The sequence below is a fragment of the Chlorocebus sabaeus genome, chromosome 8, assembly GCF_047675955.1.
Source record: "Chlorocebus sabaeus isolate Y175 chromosome 8, mChlSab1.0.hap1, whole genome shotgun sequence".
Lineage (NCBI taxonomy): Eukaryota > Metazoa > Chordata > Mammalia > Primates > Cercopithecidae > Chlorocebus > Chlorocebus sabaeus.
The window spans coordinates 29,492,496-29,509,451 of record NC_132911.1 but is presented as its reverse complement, the minus strand read 5'-3'; the positions used below and the strand labels follow the sequence as shown (position 1 = coordinate 29,509,451).

The 16,956-nt window shown below is 42.9% G+C and overlaps 1 long non-coding RNA gene across 2 annotated transcripts; it reads right to left on the bottom strand.

Moving 5' to 3' along the window:
• Positions 1-4,021: 4,021 nt before the first annotated feature.
• LOC140712298 (uncharacterized) lies at positions 4,022-10,733 on the bottom strand. Of its 2 annotated transcripts, none has more exons than XR_012093827.1 (3): positions 10,506-10,733; positions 10,187-10,265; positions 4,022-4,786 (listed from the first exon to the last, which is right to left on the bottom strand). It is a non-coding gene; the product is annotated as an uncharacterized lncRNA (long non-coding RNA). The 2 variants fall into 2 exon arrangements; XR_012093828.1 differs by having other exon boundaries at positions 10,219-10,265.
• Between the last annotated feature and the right edge of the window lie 6,223 nt (positions 10,734-16,956).

Here is a 16,956-nt window from a genome sequence, read left to right as displayed (position 1 = left end):
TCAGTCCTAGGCAGATATACATGCCCAACACAAAGTGTACATATGATCCATTGCAATGGGTTGAATGGAGAGTAACTAGGGAGAAAAGAAACAGAGACACAAAGTATGGATTATTCTTTTGAGACATTTGGCTGTCCAGGGTGGGAGAGATGGGGACACAAGAAGGAAACTCTAGGTTGAAGGAGGGCTTTTGTAAGAGAGATATGCTCAAAAGATAAAGGTTAAAAATATAGGAAAGGCCAAGTGTGGTGGCTCACACCTGTAACCCCAGCATTTTGGGAGGCTGAGGCTGGCAGATCACTTGAGCTCAGGAGTTCAAGACCAACCTGAGTAACATGGTGAAACCTCGTCTCTACAAAAATTAGCTGGGCGTGATGGTGCATACCTGTAATCCCAGCTACTCAAGAGGCTGAGGTAGGAGGAAGCTTTCAGCTTGGGAGGTTGCAAGATTGCAATGAGCCAAGATTGCGTCATCGCACTCCACTGGGCGACAGGAATGAAACACTGTCTCAAAAAAAAAAAAAAAAAAAAGACTAGAATTGACTTATGGATAAATCCCCAGATGAGAAGAGATTCTAAGTTAATAAACAAAGGTGTTTGAGTGAATTGGTAGAAGAACATGTCACCCGGCAGATTAGGAAGAAATGAGAATTAATGTAGATATGCAAACATGGTATGTGTGGAGGGAATTTTCTGTGGATAGTATCTATTTTAGTGAAGTAAGATGTGAGCTGATTTGCAAAGTGAAAGATACAAAGATTATGTTAGGGACTGAAAAAAGTGTTGATGTTTTGGAATAGCCACTATGTGAGAATGGGAGAGAGAAGTGATTTAGGAATGCAAGGTGGTTGAGTGTCCTACAGGATACAGTTGCGATGGGAGAGCCTGTGTTTGCAGTGGCACCAACTTAGACTCTGACATACTTTCCTTTAGGAAACCTGCCAAGAACATGCTGAAACACTGCACTGCCAAGTGTGGGAGATCAAAGTTAAGGGTTTGTAGTGAGGGTGCTACAGAAGGTCGAGGGGAGTTTATATGAGTTGAGCATTTTGGGAAAATAAAGATGTTTTTGGAAATTGGGTTGGATAAGAAAGGATCCAGCGAACAGGCAACCTACAGAGTGAGAGAAAATTTTTGCAATTTATCCATTTGACAAAGGTCTAATATCCAGAACCACAAGGAACTTCAAACAAATTTACAAGAGAAAAATAACCGTATTAAAAAGTGGGCAAAGGGACATGAACAGACACTTCTCAAAAGAAGACATTAATGCCGACAACAAACATACATAAAAAAGCTCAATATCACTGATCATTAGAGAAATGCAAATCAAAACCACAATGAGATACCATGTCATACCAGTCAGAACAGTGATTATTGAAAAGTAAAGAAAAACAGATGCTGGTGAAGTTGCAGAGAAATAGGAACGCTTTTACACTGTTGGTGGGAATGTAAATTAGTTCAACCATTGTGGAAGATGGTTTGGCAATTCCTCAAAGACCTAGAACCAGAAATACCATTTGACCAGGCAATCCCATTACTGGGTATATACCCAAAGGAATATAAATCATTCTATTACAAAGATACATGCATATGTATGTTCACTGCAGCACTATTCACAATAGCAAAGACATGAAATCAACCCAAATGCCCATCAATGATAGACTGGATAGAGGAAATGTGGTAAGATTGCACACTGGAGAAAATTCCACATTGGAAAAAATAATTCCACATACACCATGGAATACTATGCAGCCATAAAAAGGAACATGATCATGTCCTTTGCAGGGGCATGGATGGAGATGGAAGCCATTGTCCTCAGCAAACTAACGCAGGAACAGAAAACCAAACACCACATGTTCTCACTTATAAGTGGGAACTGAACAATGAGAACACATGGACACAGGGAGGGGAACAACACACACTAGGGCCTGTTGGGGGGTTGGAGTCGGCGGGGAGAGCATTAGGATGAATAGCTAATGCATGCTGGGCTTAATACCTAGGTGATGGGTTGATAGGTGCAGCAAACCCCTATGGCACATGTTTACCTATGTAACAAACCTGCAGATCCTGCACATGTACCCTGGAACTTAAAATGAAAATAAAAATAAATAATAAAAAAGGGATTCATAGCAACGCAAAAGATGATGAATAAATGGCAAAGAGACCAGCTGAAAAACTGAAGGTTTTGATGGGATGTCATGACAAGAAAGTAGACTGGACCTGAGGGAATGAGCTGGCCAGAAGGAATAGGGTCTTCAGTCAGAAGTGGGCATTTTGGCCTTTGCTTTCACATGATGATAAGGTCCAAGGTATGGCTGTGAGAATGGGTAAGAGTGGTGATTTTTTCCTTGAGGTCAAGAGGTCAAGGAACTTTGTACCCATTGTTGGCCAGGTCATCTTTTGGACACAGAGGCTGGCAGGATGATGATGGGAGCAGGACAGGAGAGAAAGACCAGGAGAAAGAGACTGAACTTCTCAGTTGAGTTAGGGACAGTGACCAGGTGCTCGGTGACAAGAGTGCAAGGAAAGTCAAAGGTGACAGGACTGGGAAGCAGGAGTTTCAGAAGAGGGAGTGTTTTCACCTGCAGGTACCAGGGGTGAGAGCTTGAAGAGCTGTAGTGAAGAGGAGTGATGCAGAGCCTAATGCCGGATCATGTGGAATGAAGGGGTTCAGAAGAAAGGAGAGTTTCTGAACTTAAGAGGATTCTTGTCCCCAGGATTTCTCCAAGGCTAATCCATAATCATGCTGGCATTCAGCACAAGAAGAAGGCATGTGACTTATGAGAACAGGTGACTTCTGTGCAGTTCACACAGCAGTAGGCAAGAAAAAAGCATTCCAGAGAAGAATCACATTTGGGGTAAGATCCTGGACATCACCACTTTTTTCAGTCCCCAACCTAATCTTTGTCCATTTCACTTTGCAAATCAACTCACATCTTACTTTACCAAAATAGATGCTATTTTCCACATATAGAGTGTATGCATATCTGCATTAATTCTCATTTCTTCCTAAATCTGCCAGGATGACATGTTCTTCCATCGATTCAGTCAAACATCTCTCTGTTTTTTTGTTTTGTTTGTTTGTTTTTGACGGAGTCTCGCTCTGTCGCTCAGTCTGGAGTGAAGTGGTGCAATCTCGGCTCACTGCAACCGCTGCCTCCCGAGTTCAAGTGATTCTCCTGCCTCAGCGTTCCGAGTAGCTGGGATTACAGGTGCCCACCACCACTCCTGGCTGATTTTTATATTTTTGGTAGAGACGGGGTTTCACCATGTTGGCCAGGCTGGCCTTGAACTCCTGACCTCAAGCGATCCTCCTGCCTTGTCCTTCCAAAGTGGTGGGATTACAGGTGTGAGCCACTGTGCCCGGCCCATCTCTGTTTTTCAACTTAGAATCTCTTCTCATCTTGTGCCTTAGCTGCTGTGCTCTACTGCAGTGCTTAGCACCAACCATTCTCCCAAAGGGCTTTTCCTCCTTATTCTAATGAAATGTACTGTGTGTAAAGTACAGTAATGTAATATATGTACAGGGTGCACATCCGCTGTGTGTGCGCATATGTGTATATGTATATACATATGTGTGTATACATGTACATATTTGCACACATTATATATGTATGTATATATACACACATATATGTATGACCTCATTGAGTTTCTTAACGTCATATAAGTCAACTAAGTATTGTACCCACTTTAGAGGTATGGAAAATGAGGCTTAACTAGGTGTCTTGTATGAGAGTGGAGTGGGTGATGGGGCCAGGGTTTAAACCTAGGCCTTCTGGTTCATCTAGGCTAAGTCACTAAATAACATTAAATGCATGTATGTTGCTTCAGTGGGCTATATTTTATGTGAAACAGGACCTTGATTATTTTGGCCATGTACTGAAATATATGTTAAAGTAGTCCTAAAATGAAAAGAACAAACCAACACAAAACCAAATCCATTGCCCATGTCTTTTTCTCTTTCTGGTGTCTCTGGGTATCTGCACTTGACTGGGAGGAAGCGAGAGAAATCAGTTTTCCCTCTGATCAGCAATAATTTATTGACCTGAAGATGCAGTAAACTGGTGTGAACACTTAATCCATACTATGCATCATTACACATTAATAGGGCCACTTTGCCACTTTCTGACATGCAAAAGTGGCTCGATTTGAATGAATTACAGTGATTTTAAAAGCAAAGGTTCTGCAGAGTGGCCTCTTTTGAAGTATCCTACGTAAATGGCTTCGGTTTTAAGGGAAATAAAATGCACTCTGAGAACCTGGAGTAGTATGGTCATTCAGTTCTGAATATATTGTGAAATAGTTTACAAGCTGATGGAGCAGGGATACCTGGAGCTATGTTCACTTACATTCCAATTCAATCCCTTTCCTGAATCTGCTGGAGATTTTATTACCACTTAGAAACCCTGACATTCTGTACATTGCATGGTGAACCGTTAATGATTTCTCAAACAAGAGTGAGGTAATCTTCACAGTAATTTTAAATATTTCAGAGGTCAAGGGGGGCATTTATGGTTTCCTTTATCATGGAGCAAAATGACTTTTTCAGTCAATCATTTAAGCCACGAGTTATGTACACTACGCATATTATCACATAGGAATCTGCCCTTTGTGCTGCTTTTCGTAGGTGCTTTGGGTACTTGTCAGGAAGACAAGAAAGTCGGACCAGATGGCGTGGGTTATTATTGGAAACAGATCTACTGATTCATGCATGCCTTTCTTCTTTTTTCCTTCCTCCACTCTGTCTTCGGTTCTATCAGCGAAAACAGTAATTGGCTATCTGGAAAAAAAAAAAATGGGGGAAATTGATTCTCTTGGAATGGTTGACTGAGTAAATGAAAAGGTGCTTCTCCTCTTTGAGATGTCCAGATGTGTGCTTTGTTCTGGGTTCATATTGAATGTATTAGCTTTTGTGCATATCGTGATGGGGTGCTGATACTGAGAAGGGAAATTTGAATGCAGTTTGGTGACTTAGAATTTCTGCGTAAGTGTCTCCAAGGGGGAAGCTTGGAGAGGTTAGGTGTCTTCTTTTTCCCTTTTTTGGGGGGAACCCTCTTTATGAATAGGAAGTGTTCATTAGGTCATTTTGTAAAATTTTGGAAAGCAAAAGTCAGGTACATGTTTGTACCTTACTCATGCGGTGCCTCCATGTGATAAGGTGCTTTTGGATAATAATGATATTGATAAAACAATCATTTGTATCACCTTTTGAGCACTAATATGATTGTGAGAGGGGCTTGAATTTTTCAGATTATTGTCAAGACAAGAAAGTGGTGTTGCTCCATGAGGCGGAATTCCATTGTCCACCTACACCAGAGGGTGGCTGAATTTGTAACTTTAGGAGTTGCTCTCAGAATCCCATCTCCACACACTTCCAACATCTGTATTTACAATAGTCATAACGGGAGGGTCAGAGCAAGGCCAGCAAAGTTGGGGACCTGAGTTTGCCTGCAGGTACAAAAGCTACTACCTTGGGGTACGTCTTGCCAAGGTTTTTTGGCCAGAGCCAGGAAGGAGGAGTGTGCTGGGATGGCTTAACACCATCTAAACATTTCCTAAATACTTTCTCTGCTAGGAAACATTCAAGAAATCAAACCCCCATTTCCCTGGAGTCTGAATATAATTTGAATAAGAGGGGAGAGGGAATTGAGATAGGGTAGTTGGGGGAGGACAATATTGTAGAAAAATACCTCTGCAATTGTTTTATCTCTGTCTAGCTTAACAGAAAGCTGACCTGTGAGGACTTCTTTAGGGTCCTCTCCGATTTAGATCCCATCTCCCCTCCCCTGCCCCAGGTTCTTTTTGAACTTTGAGCCATGTGTGTGTATACGAGCTACGGTGTCATCTTGAGTCAGTGGTGGCAAACCAAGCTTACCTGCCTTCAATCAGAGGACACTTCCTATTTGAACAACTCTCTAGGATCTCACATTATTTTCCTCCCTGGGTGGTACCATTTGCCATAATGGGGGCAGGCACACAATGGATCTCGGCCACTCTCCGTAGAATCAGCCAACTCCCCATATTAGAATGAGGTTTTATCTCCCTGGAGAATCTGCCTATGTTGGGGCAGCCATATGTGTGTTTTTGAATCGAGGAGGCCTGAGCCACTCATTCACATTTGTTTAATCCAAATGCAGGCCTCTCTGAGTAGGCGGTGGCTGCGGGGGAGATATTTGCATTTCTGACCTGCTGCATGCCTTTGCTGAATGAAATTCATATAATTACTACACACCATGACTTCCTCTAGAGTTGTATCCGTTCTGGTTGGCTTTTTTTCTTCCTCCACTTCATCATCATCCAATTAATTAACAGTTGCCATGGTGACTGTTGCCATGGCAGCATACAATTCTCCCAAAGGGATTCTCATTCATATTCTAATCAAATACATGCACATGGCTGGGTGGCTGGAAAAAGTGGTCAGGAGAATTCAAGAAGAATGGAGGAAGAAATAAAAGAGGATTGCTTTGTTCTTTTGCCCTGCCCTATCTAGCTTTGTCTTTAGCCTACTGTATCTTAGGAAGAGGATGATTGTTTTTCTTTATCGTTTTTCTTATAGAAATGCCTGGCTGTTCTCAGGGTGCATCCTATTTTTAGTAAAGTAGTCTTTTTCTGCCTTGGGGCCATGCTCTTCTCTCATTTTTTTCTTCCTTCACAAGGTGAGGGACACATTGATTTTCCTCTGCTGTTTAGTCTGGCAGACCTGCCGGTGAGATTTCTAATGGATTCTCTGTAAAGGAACCAAAGCTTTGTCGTTTACAACCATTAGCAGCTTCCACCTCTCAAACGAAGATCATATCTGTCACCTGTCCACATGTGACTTCCCAGGAAGCAATCGTTCTAATAAGATTCTGAACTACCCTTGCAAATCTGTTCATGGATTGTGTTATAGAGCCGAACCAGGTGTCGGCTCGCTGGGTACAGCAAGGCCAAACCCTGACATCAGGATTGCAGCAAGAAAAAGTGAGGCATTTAGTTGCCAGGTGCCAAGCAAGGAAGACCAGGCAGTTAATGCTTATGACTTCCCTGATGGCTTGCAGATAAGGGATTTTAAAGGCAGGGCTAAATTTCAGAAAGGAGAAGTTACAGGCAAAGTCATAAATCAATACATGGAGGTTATATATTGGTTTCGGCCTAAAAGGGTGGGATATCTTGAGCACGAGAGCTTATAGGTTATAGGTAGATTTCAAATTTTCTGATTTGATTAAGGAAGAGAAGATTTGTTTAAAAATTTGGGGTCAGCAGTAAAGAATGTTAGCTCTGGCTCCTGGTGTGACTTTCTCCAGGCCCCTCAGGAAGAAATTGCAAACAAAGAAGTGTAGTCAAAGTTTACTTTTTAGTTCCCCCCCTTATCTGAGGTCTACTTGCCAGCAGATCTCTTTGGTGGGGGTCTGGGTTACTGAAAAACAATTCAGGGACATATATTAAGAGGTTATCTTTAGTTTCTATAGGGAATCAAACCTCCCATGATTCTAGCTTCCTTGGGTATTGTTTTAAGCTACTATTACCTTCTTGCTTATCAAGTTGCTTATTTATTTCTCAAGGCCAGCTAGGTGCCTGGAATTTCCCTTGAAGGAACTCAAGATTTTCTTTTATTTTCATGCTTGGAGGCCCAGCAGGCCCCTAAGAGGGGGTCCTGGTTTTGTCTCAATTACTTATGCATGTGAGACAGCCAAGTGGAAAGCAGTCCCCAGGGAAACTCCAGCCGGCCTGCACACTGCAGTAGAGTCACAGAAGTTTGCGCCATTTGCAGTGGGGAGGAGCCTGGCCCCTCCTCTTCCTGGGTGGAACCTGGAATTTAATCTGTGAGGCGGGAAGCACACTAGCAAGACTTGGCTTTGTGGAAAGTTCCTGTTTTCCCTTTTGTTTTTCCTCCTTTTTGTCCAATAAGTACCATATTTATCACCCTTCAAAGTATCTGCAAGCCTAATATTTCATGGCCGTGTGACAAGGACCCCATCTTTAACTGAACTAAGGGAAAAGTCCTACAACACTTGTTTAATGTCTGACCATACTCATTCATTTTCTCAGTTCCTCCAGAAAGAATGAAAAATATCCAGGACTCTTCTTCCATCCATGTATCCCTGGCATGTTGACCTGACTAAGGTGACCTTAGCCCAGGACCACTGTTAGATTGGAATGCCTTCATTTTAGCCTGCCTCCCCGCTCAGAATCTCTGCTGCAGTTCCATTCTGGTTTGCTTCCCTCTGCTTCTCTTCCTGCCTCCAGGCCCTACCTCTGTGCAGGCATCTTCTACACAGAAGATGATGATTCAACATGAGATTTGGGTGGGGACAAACATCCAAACTATATCAGCTTCATTCCAAAAGAAATGCAATTGTCTTAAATGCCCTCCTTAGATGTCTCATCAAATAACCAGGAAAGATCAACCACCAAAAAAGAGAAGAGACTGTGAGTTGTCCTGTCCACACACAGATTTTTTAATCTATTCTTTTGAGGGTGACTCCAAGAGATTGTTTGGGGGACTTTATTTGCATTATAAGACAACTTTTGTTCCTGTGTAGCTCTGCCCTTCCTCTGCTGGCTGCCTCTTGCCTCTTGGATCTATGCACCTCTCCCCTGTGAAGAGAGTTGTAAGCATCAACCATCTGGCCCCTCTCTGAGTTCATATTTTCTATGACTCTCTATTTTTTCTCCTATTAATCTGCCTTTTGTCATTTGATTTTCAGTGAATCTTCAGAGGGCAAAAGGAAAGTTTTCTCCCTCATCTCCTATGTAGATAATCCATGGGCTCCATTTTGGGAAATACTGACCCAAAGAGAAGCCCAAATTCTTAGCATGGTATGCAAAGTCCATTACAATCTGATTCCAAACTGTTTTTGTCTTTTTAACTTCTAGTAATGATTCCTCCTCAGATTTTTCACCTCAGTGCCTGCCTTGTGTTCTAATTGTACCAAATTTTTCATTATTCTTCTCACCATACTGCACACAACTCAAGCTCTAAGCCTTTGCTCAAACTCTTCTTTTGTCTGAATGACCCCACTCTCCCTGATCCTGGTCAGACTTCTCCTCAACTCAATGCCACCTCCTTCCTGAAGTCTCCCAATCTTTCTCAGGTAAGACCATTCCTTCCCTGTGTCCCATAGCACTTTTAAGGCTGATGCTTGTCCTTACCACATTTTATTTTAATTATCTCTTTTAGGATCTGTATTTCTTGCCCTTTGAAGATTCAGGGCTGGGGAAAGAAAAGTAGCAATTATTTAGCACCTACTAAGTATTGTTTATGGTGCCAATGAGCTATTCTCCTCATCATAAACTTCTTTTTTATTAACAACAACAACAACAACAATGACAACAATATAACTGAAATGCGTCCTTCATTCCAGGTAGTGTGCCAAGAAATTTACATGCATATTCGCATATTCTCAATATTCATAGCAATCTTATAAAACTGCCATTATGATATACCCTTCCTTACAGAAAATGAAGGAGCTTAATGTACTCAAAGTTGATACTTAGTAAATGGTGCAGTTGGAATTTATCCAAAATTGTCTGACACTGGAGCCTGCTTGGGTGATCCTGTCATTGTTACCGAATTTTAAGGTGGAGAAACTTGCTTGAGGGTACCCAGCAGCAGACAGCCAGGGCTGCTGGATTCCCAGGCCTGGGGAAAAGATGCTCTTCAAACTTGGAACCTGCAGCTCCTCCTGTAATTCCTGACATATGGTTCATTGAATGGAACTAGACCTGTTGAGTATTAACATGACTCTCATTTTGACTCAGAGAAGTGACTTATCCAAGGTAATGTAGTTAGAGAGAGTCTTGGTTGAGAGTCCAACACAGATGTTTTTACAATCAAGTGAAATTCTCACCTTGTCAGTGATGCCTCCTCAATGCTATGGACAATTGGATATGTATTTGGGATTCTGGCCACCATTTACAGCATTGTTTCAAGGGAAAAAAATGTATCCTGAGGTCGTTTTCAAGACTGTTAGAGTCAACCCTTAGAACTTGGGCTAAGTCAGAGACTGAAATAGGCATGCCACAGCTCTGTCTCACCAGCAGTAGCATTTGTATCCAGACCCATGTAGGTATCTGCAAAATATTTATGGTCTTAGAATGGAGTTTCAGTCACATGTTTGGTACTTCGTCCAAAGAACAATATTTGGAAATGGATTCTATAGCACCAGGCAGCTGATGAAGGAAGGAGATGTTTTCTCACCTAATTTTCACAAATGGTTTCTGGAACCTCACCTTCAAACTCCTTGACAAACACAGTTCTGCCCATGCTCTCAGAGGACCTGAAAAAAAAAAAAATCATGCAATTAACCCCATATGTTCAACTTTGGAGAGCACCTGGGTAACAGCTCCTAGCCAAAGCTTAGTATGCCAGGAGCTCTCTGATGAGGGGTCTAACCATTTTCTTTTCCTAGGAATTGAATAAGTCGTTGATCCATCTGTCTATCAAGTGTCTGAAGTCAGCAGAACCCCTGATAGTGCCCAAACCTTTTTTCCCTTTGTCCCATTGCAAAGCAACTAACCCCATCCTGGGATAGCTGTGAGCTGTGGCTGCAGCTTTGCTGTGTCTGGTCTTCCGGGGGATGAATGGCTGGTGGCTCTGTCCCAGGGTGAAACTTGTGCTGGAGGGGGGCGGTCACAGGGTGCTGAGGAGAGAGAAGCCCCCTGTGTTTATAGTGAAGTACCATTGATTTCCACCTCATCCATCACTCCAGTGTGCCTGCCACCGGCTGCAACGTGAAAGTGTGCCCTGCTCAGGTGCGAGGGGACAGTGTTGTGAAAAATTCATCTCTCAGATGATTCACCGGACCCCTGCTTGCTAATCCACTCCTGCGCTCCTCACCCCACACGTTTATTGGCAGGAATATCAAGGTATCAGGTTTTAAAGAGGTGGAAGTCAGAGAACAAAATTATTAACCTCCACGTCAATTCTAATTAATGCAGCAAGCCACCTGGATATTTAGTGACTGGAAATGAAATCAATTTGAGTTTTCAGATTTAATTTACATACAGCTGGTATGATAAATCGGTAACACATTGCTAGGTAACTCACTTCTCTGTAGTTCAGGGGAAGGATTTCTGTCCTCATTGCTATCTGGGTATTTTACAAATCCTTTCATTAATCCAGAGCTTTGGCCTTCCAAGGAAGGGCATGCTGGTTGTAACAGCTTTGAAAAATTTAGCTTCTGCTGCAGCTTGGCCACGGAGAGAAAATGTCATTTCTATATTTTTTTTACTAGCTGTTTTAGTTTAATTTATGATTTCCCATCCCCATCTCCACCCCCACCCCCAACCCTACCACCAGTGAAAAGAAAAAGCTAAATTTCTAGTTTGACTTGAGTGAATGTCTGATCTGATCATTTAAACAGGGCCTTTGGGGGATGCTCAGTCTTTTTAGGAAAAATTGGTTTTGGTCTCAGATTACCTCTACCCTGTGACTGATTCTTTTGCTAAAATGGCATGTGGAGTATGGAGACAACTGGTTTGGAAGGGAGTGAGGGCTGTGGCTCCTGGACTTCATGGTGGAGGGGAGGAGTGTCCTCTCATATGAGGACTGTGGCTTTAGGTCCATGTCTCTTCATATTGGTTCCTGCCTCAAGACCATGGCTGGTGTCACTTAGGCCTGGTCAGGGGCTTCTCCTCTGGCTGACCTCCAGACCCTATGGCCACTGCCCATCCCAGCAGGCCCCTGGCTCTCGCCATCAGTGCCCAGCAGTCAGAAGGTGGCTTGGCAAAGTGAAACCTCAGAACCTCCCTCTGTCCCTCCTGCTGGCTTGCCAACTTGATGCGGCCTGGCTCTAGGCTGGTGTAAGGCATTCAGAGAGAGTTCTTTTCTCAGAAGTCCATGCAGGGAGCAGAGGCTGTGCCACCTTCTACTCTCTTAGGTTCACTTATTCAATGCCAAACACAGAGAGGGACATAGGGACATGCCTCAAAGAGCCTTGCTCTCCTCTCCTCAGCTCTTCCACCATCCCTCAGACTGGAAAAGGACAGGTCTTTCTTTTACCCTCCTGTGTAATAGTGTCCTCCTTCTACAGCAGTGGCAAACATTCCGGCCTTTCTGCCCTGGTGGAGAGTGCATATATTCTAAGTGGCAGTGGTATTTTTATGCATTAGTGTCATCTAGTCTTGGTCCTTAATGATTTAAAGCAGGGTGAGGGTATCTTCAGGGAGTGAAAGTCGAATTGGGAAAAACTGTTTTCAGGACAATGCCCTGGCTTCAAGGTGAATGCTTTGCTGTTTAATCCAATTTCTGAATGCAGTAAGTAGAAAACTACTCTAGCTGTTCTTTCTGCATTCTTTGAGTAAAAATCCTCCTTTTCCAACAGACGGGAGTTTCTGGATGCCTTTGGCAATCTGGGGTGATGGGGACATATTCAGAAATCCAGAAGAAAAACACACGAACAATTTTCATTACAATTTTACTTTCATTAAATCAATAATATGTGAGGCTTTGCCACATGGTCTCTGTCCAGACACACCTAACAGTAGTTCACAGGATGTGATCACTTAATCAACAACTTTTTTGCTTTTTTTTTTTTTTAAAGATGGAGTTTCACTGTTGTTGCCCAGGCTGGAGTGCAATGGCGCAATCTCTGCTCACTGCAACCTGCGCCTCCTGGGTTCAAGCGATTCTCCTGCCTCAAATTGCTGGGATTACAGGCATGCGCCAAGTAACTGGGATTGCACGCATGCGCCACCATGCCCAGCTGATTTTTGTATGTTCAGTAGAGACAGGGTTTCACCATGTTGGCCAAGCTGGATGGTCTCGAATTCCTGACCTCGGGTGACCCATCCGCTTCGGCCTCCCAAAGTGCTGTGATTACAGGTGCGAGCCACTGGGCCTGGCCTAGTCAACAGCTTTTAAGAAGTGACAGAAGCAACTTGCACGTGTGCATATGCATTTGTGTGTGTGTGTGAGAGGGAGAGGGGGAGAGAGAGAGAGAAGAGAGAGGGAATGGAGTGTGTTAGATTATGGGCTGAGTAGTGTGGAGAAGGATATCAAAGGTGTGAAAAATTTGAGATTAAACCTGTAGATAGAATACAAAAATTAAAATGTTTAAAGGCCACAGATAAGTGAGTGCAACTAATATAGCCCCAACTTACTACAGGATTTCTGAGGGACCACAGAACAAAGAAGTGATTACAGTTAGACATTTTTAACCAGAAAAGACTTCCTAAAAGAGGTGATTTTGGGATTAGACTTGCAGGCAAGGTTATTTATACCTATACAAATCGAAAAGAACAGAAGCAGATGGATTAGCTGACAGGAGCTGAGGCTGGCTGTGAAGGAAATAGGGTTGGCGAGATAGGAAGGGACCACTGTGAGTAATGGGCATGGTTTTGTGAGAACAGTTTTTGCTTAGAAATCAAGAGATGCTCTAAGGTGTTAATGGTGAGCTATGTGACCTGGTAAGCCCCCTGGCCTCTCCGGCCTCAGGTTTCTCTTTGGTTAGAAGAGGGACGAGGAAGTCTCTCAGGTTCCTTCCAGTTGCAGCCAGCTGTGATTCAATGGCAAGGGGAATGCTGGTCTAGGTTTTGAGAGTGGAGGGTTGTGGTGAAAATGACATGGACATGGAATTCTTCCAGTCATGGTATAAATTGGAGCCCAGGAGAGCAGGGGCACAGGCATGAAGTGATGTAGGGATAATGTCCTGGGGGTGAATAGTGGCCCCAAAATGATATGTATAAGTACTAATCCTCAGAGCCTTTGAATGGTACCTTAAATGGCAAAAAGGGACTTTGCAGAGGTGATTAAGTTAAAGGTTCTGAGATGAAGAGATTATCCTGGATTATCTGGATTGGCCCTAAATGCCATCACAAGTATCCCTCCAAAAGAGAGACAGAAGGAGTTTTGAGACAGACAAAGGGGAGACAGTGTGGCCACAGAGATTGGAGTGAGATGGCCACAAGCTAAGGGATGCTTGGAGCCCCAGAAGCCGGAAGTGGCAAGGAAGGATCCCCCACTAGCACCTCCCGAGGGAGTGTGACCCTGCTGATACCTTGATTTTGAACTGTCCATCCTCAGAATTGTGAGGAAATAAATTTCTGTTATCTGAAGTGCTGGGTTTGTGGTAATTTATTACAACAGTCGTAAGAAATTAATACAATTGTAGCTGAAACAGGGAAAGAAAGTGAAGGTTTATGAGATACTGGTCTTTTTCTCAGTTACCTTCTCAGGGAGTGACTGTGGAAGAGAAGGAAAGCAATTAAAAATGGCTCTAACCTGAGCCATGAGACTGTGGTGTTCCTAAGAATGCATATTTTTGACAGAGATTACTTTGTAGACGTATTCTCCTTTCATCACCTATGTGGCACATGTTTTTGTCTCCAATTTTAAAAGTAAATAATGTATCTCAGAGTCACACACACATAGGGAGGAAAACAGTCATAGAATTAAAAACCTTAGGATAAAAAACCTCAGTTCCCTCCCCTCCCCTTCCAGCCTCCAGTTTTGCACTTCAGAAACACTTGCTTTCCTCTCTGAGGCTTGTTTTTCTTGGCATTTACCTTCATCTATGATGATTTCTTGATTTATCAATCTTAGACCATGTCTATTAATTTCCTTTTCTGACCATTATGGATTTCCTTCTCTTCTGACCTCTCCTCTGTTGGCTTCCCCTCCCTCCAGCCTTCAGTATAGTTTAGGTGATGGAATGTTACCTTGGCTGTTTGGATCAAGTCACCACGATGTAGTAGCCTCTTAAAGGAAGTGACTGAACACTGGATAGTAGATTCTGAAGCCCATAAAAAGGACAGAAGGTTGAGAGTGTGAAGATGATATTGTTTGTCTCTGTGTCCCCACCCAAATCTCATGTTGAATTATGATCTTCAGTGTTGGAGGAAGGACCTGGTGAGAGGTGATTTGATTATGGAGGTGGATTTCCCCCTTGCTGTTCTCATGATAGTGAGTTCTCATGAGATCTGGTTGGTTAAAGTATGTAGCACTTCTTCCTTCACTCTCTCCTGTCACCATGTGAATATGTGCCTGCTTCCCTTTCTCCTTCTGCCATAATTGTAAGTTTCCTAAGGCCTTCCAAGCCATGCTTCTGGGCAGCCTGCAGAACTGTGAATTGATTAAACCTCTTTTCTTCATAAATTACCCAGTCTCAGGTAGTTCTTTATAGCTGTGTGAGAATGGACTAATACAGAGAACATCTTGTGAGCAGATTTTCTTCAGGGAAAGCTGTGCTGAGTCCCTGTCAGGGCTGTCTACCCCTCACCTCAAGCCTGTGAGGGTTTCTGCCAGGATTACAAGGAAGGCATCCCCTGCAATGAGGACCTGTTGTGACTTCCCCAGGATATCGGAAGGCTGAGAAATGGGCTTACTGCTTTGGTGGTAGAGCCAGGAGACCTGCTTCTGTTTGGGAGGGGCCTGCACCCTTGGAGTCTGCCAGGAACAAAGACAGGTGCTGGGCATCTCGCTGGTCATGGGAGCGGCTGTCTGAAGGGCCCAGTAAGGAGGTCTCAGAAGAACATGTGAAAACACCATTGAGAAAGAAGAGGAACCTTCAGAATACCATCCCATCAAGTGTGAACTTTCTGGAATTTCCTCCCCTGTCCTTTCTCCCATTCGCAAAGAGGAGGAGGTGAGCGAAAGGAGAGGCTGAACACACCTTCCACCCGAGTGTAAAGTGGCTGTCGTCAACTGGCTCTACCTGAGGAAAGAGAGAATATTTAGCACTAAATTAGTTTTGGAGACTTGATTGTTATTAATACATAGGAATGGGCACTCTAATGCTTAAATTGAGGCTCTGTCTCCTGACATAATGACTCTAGGACTAAAGTGGGAAAATCTTGGTACCTACCAGGGTTTTAATCTAGCCAAAAGGTGAAAATTTCCTCATTGAATACATTTTTCAAACTTAAAAAAAATCAAAACTTTTATTTCAAGATAATCATAGATTCCCATGCAATTGTAAGAAATCATACAGGGAGACCCTGTGTGTGTTTCCTCAAGAGTAATAGCTTGCAAAATGATGGCATGATATCACAACCAGGATGTCGACATCAGTATAGTCAAGATGCAGAACATTCCATTAAGACAAGGGACCCTCCTGCTGACCTTTTTAACCATAGCCCCCCACCTCCCTCCTTAACCACTGGCAACCATTAATCTGCTCTCCATTTATATAATGTTGTCTTCTTAATAATTCTATATAAATGAAAGTATATGTATAGTATATAATTTTGTAGGATTAACTTTTTTTTTTTCTCCTCAGCCTAATTCTGGAGATTCATCCAAGTTGTTGTGTGTATTAATAGTTTTTTGTTTGTTTGTTTGAGACAAGGTCTCCTTTTGTCACCCAGGGGAGTGCAGTAGCATGATCATAGCTGACTACAGCCTTCACCTTCTGGGCTCAAGCAATCCTCCAACCTCAGTCTCCGGGTAGTTGGACTTACAGGCACATACCACCATGCCTGCTAAATTTTGTTTTTTGTAGTAGTCAGGGCTTCTTATGTTGCCCAGGCTGATCTTGAACTCCTGGGCTCAAGCAATCCTCCTGCCTTGGCTTGCCAAAGTGCTGGGATTACAGGCTTGAGTCACAGTAGCTGGTCTGTTTTCTTTTTTTATTGTTCAGAAGTATTCCATGGTATGGATATGCCAGTTTGTTTAACCATTCACCCATTTAAGAACTGGGCTATTTCTTTTCTTTTCTTTTTTTTTCTTTTTTTTTTTTTTTTTTTTTGCTATTATGAGTAAAGCAGCTATGAATGTTTGTGTTCATGTTTTTGTGTGAGTTCATCTACATTTCTCTGGGAATAAACGCCCCGGGGGCATATAATGGTTAAGAGGTATAATAGTTGTAAGTTTATTTTTTTAAGATGCCACCAAGCTTTTCCCAGAGTGGCTGTACCATTTTCCACTTGCATCAACAATATACGAGTGATCCAGTTTCTCTATGAAAATATTTTAAAGGCATCGTGGGAGATAAAAATAAAGTTGCAGATGATATCCCCTAGGTGGTACCA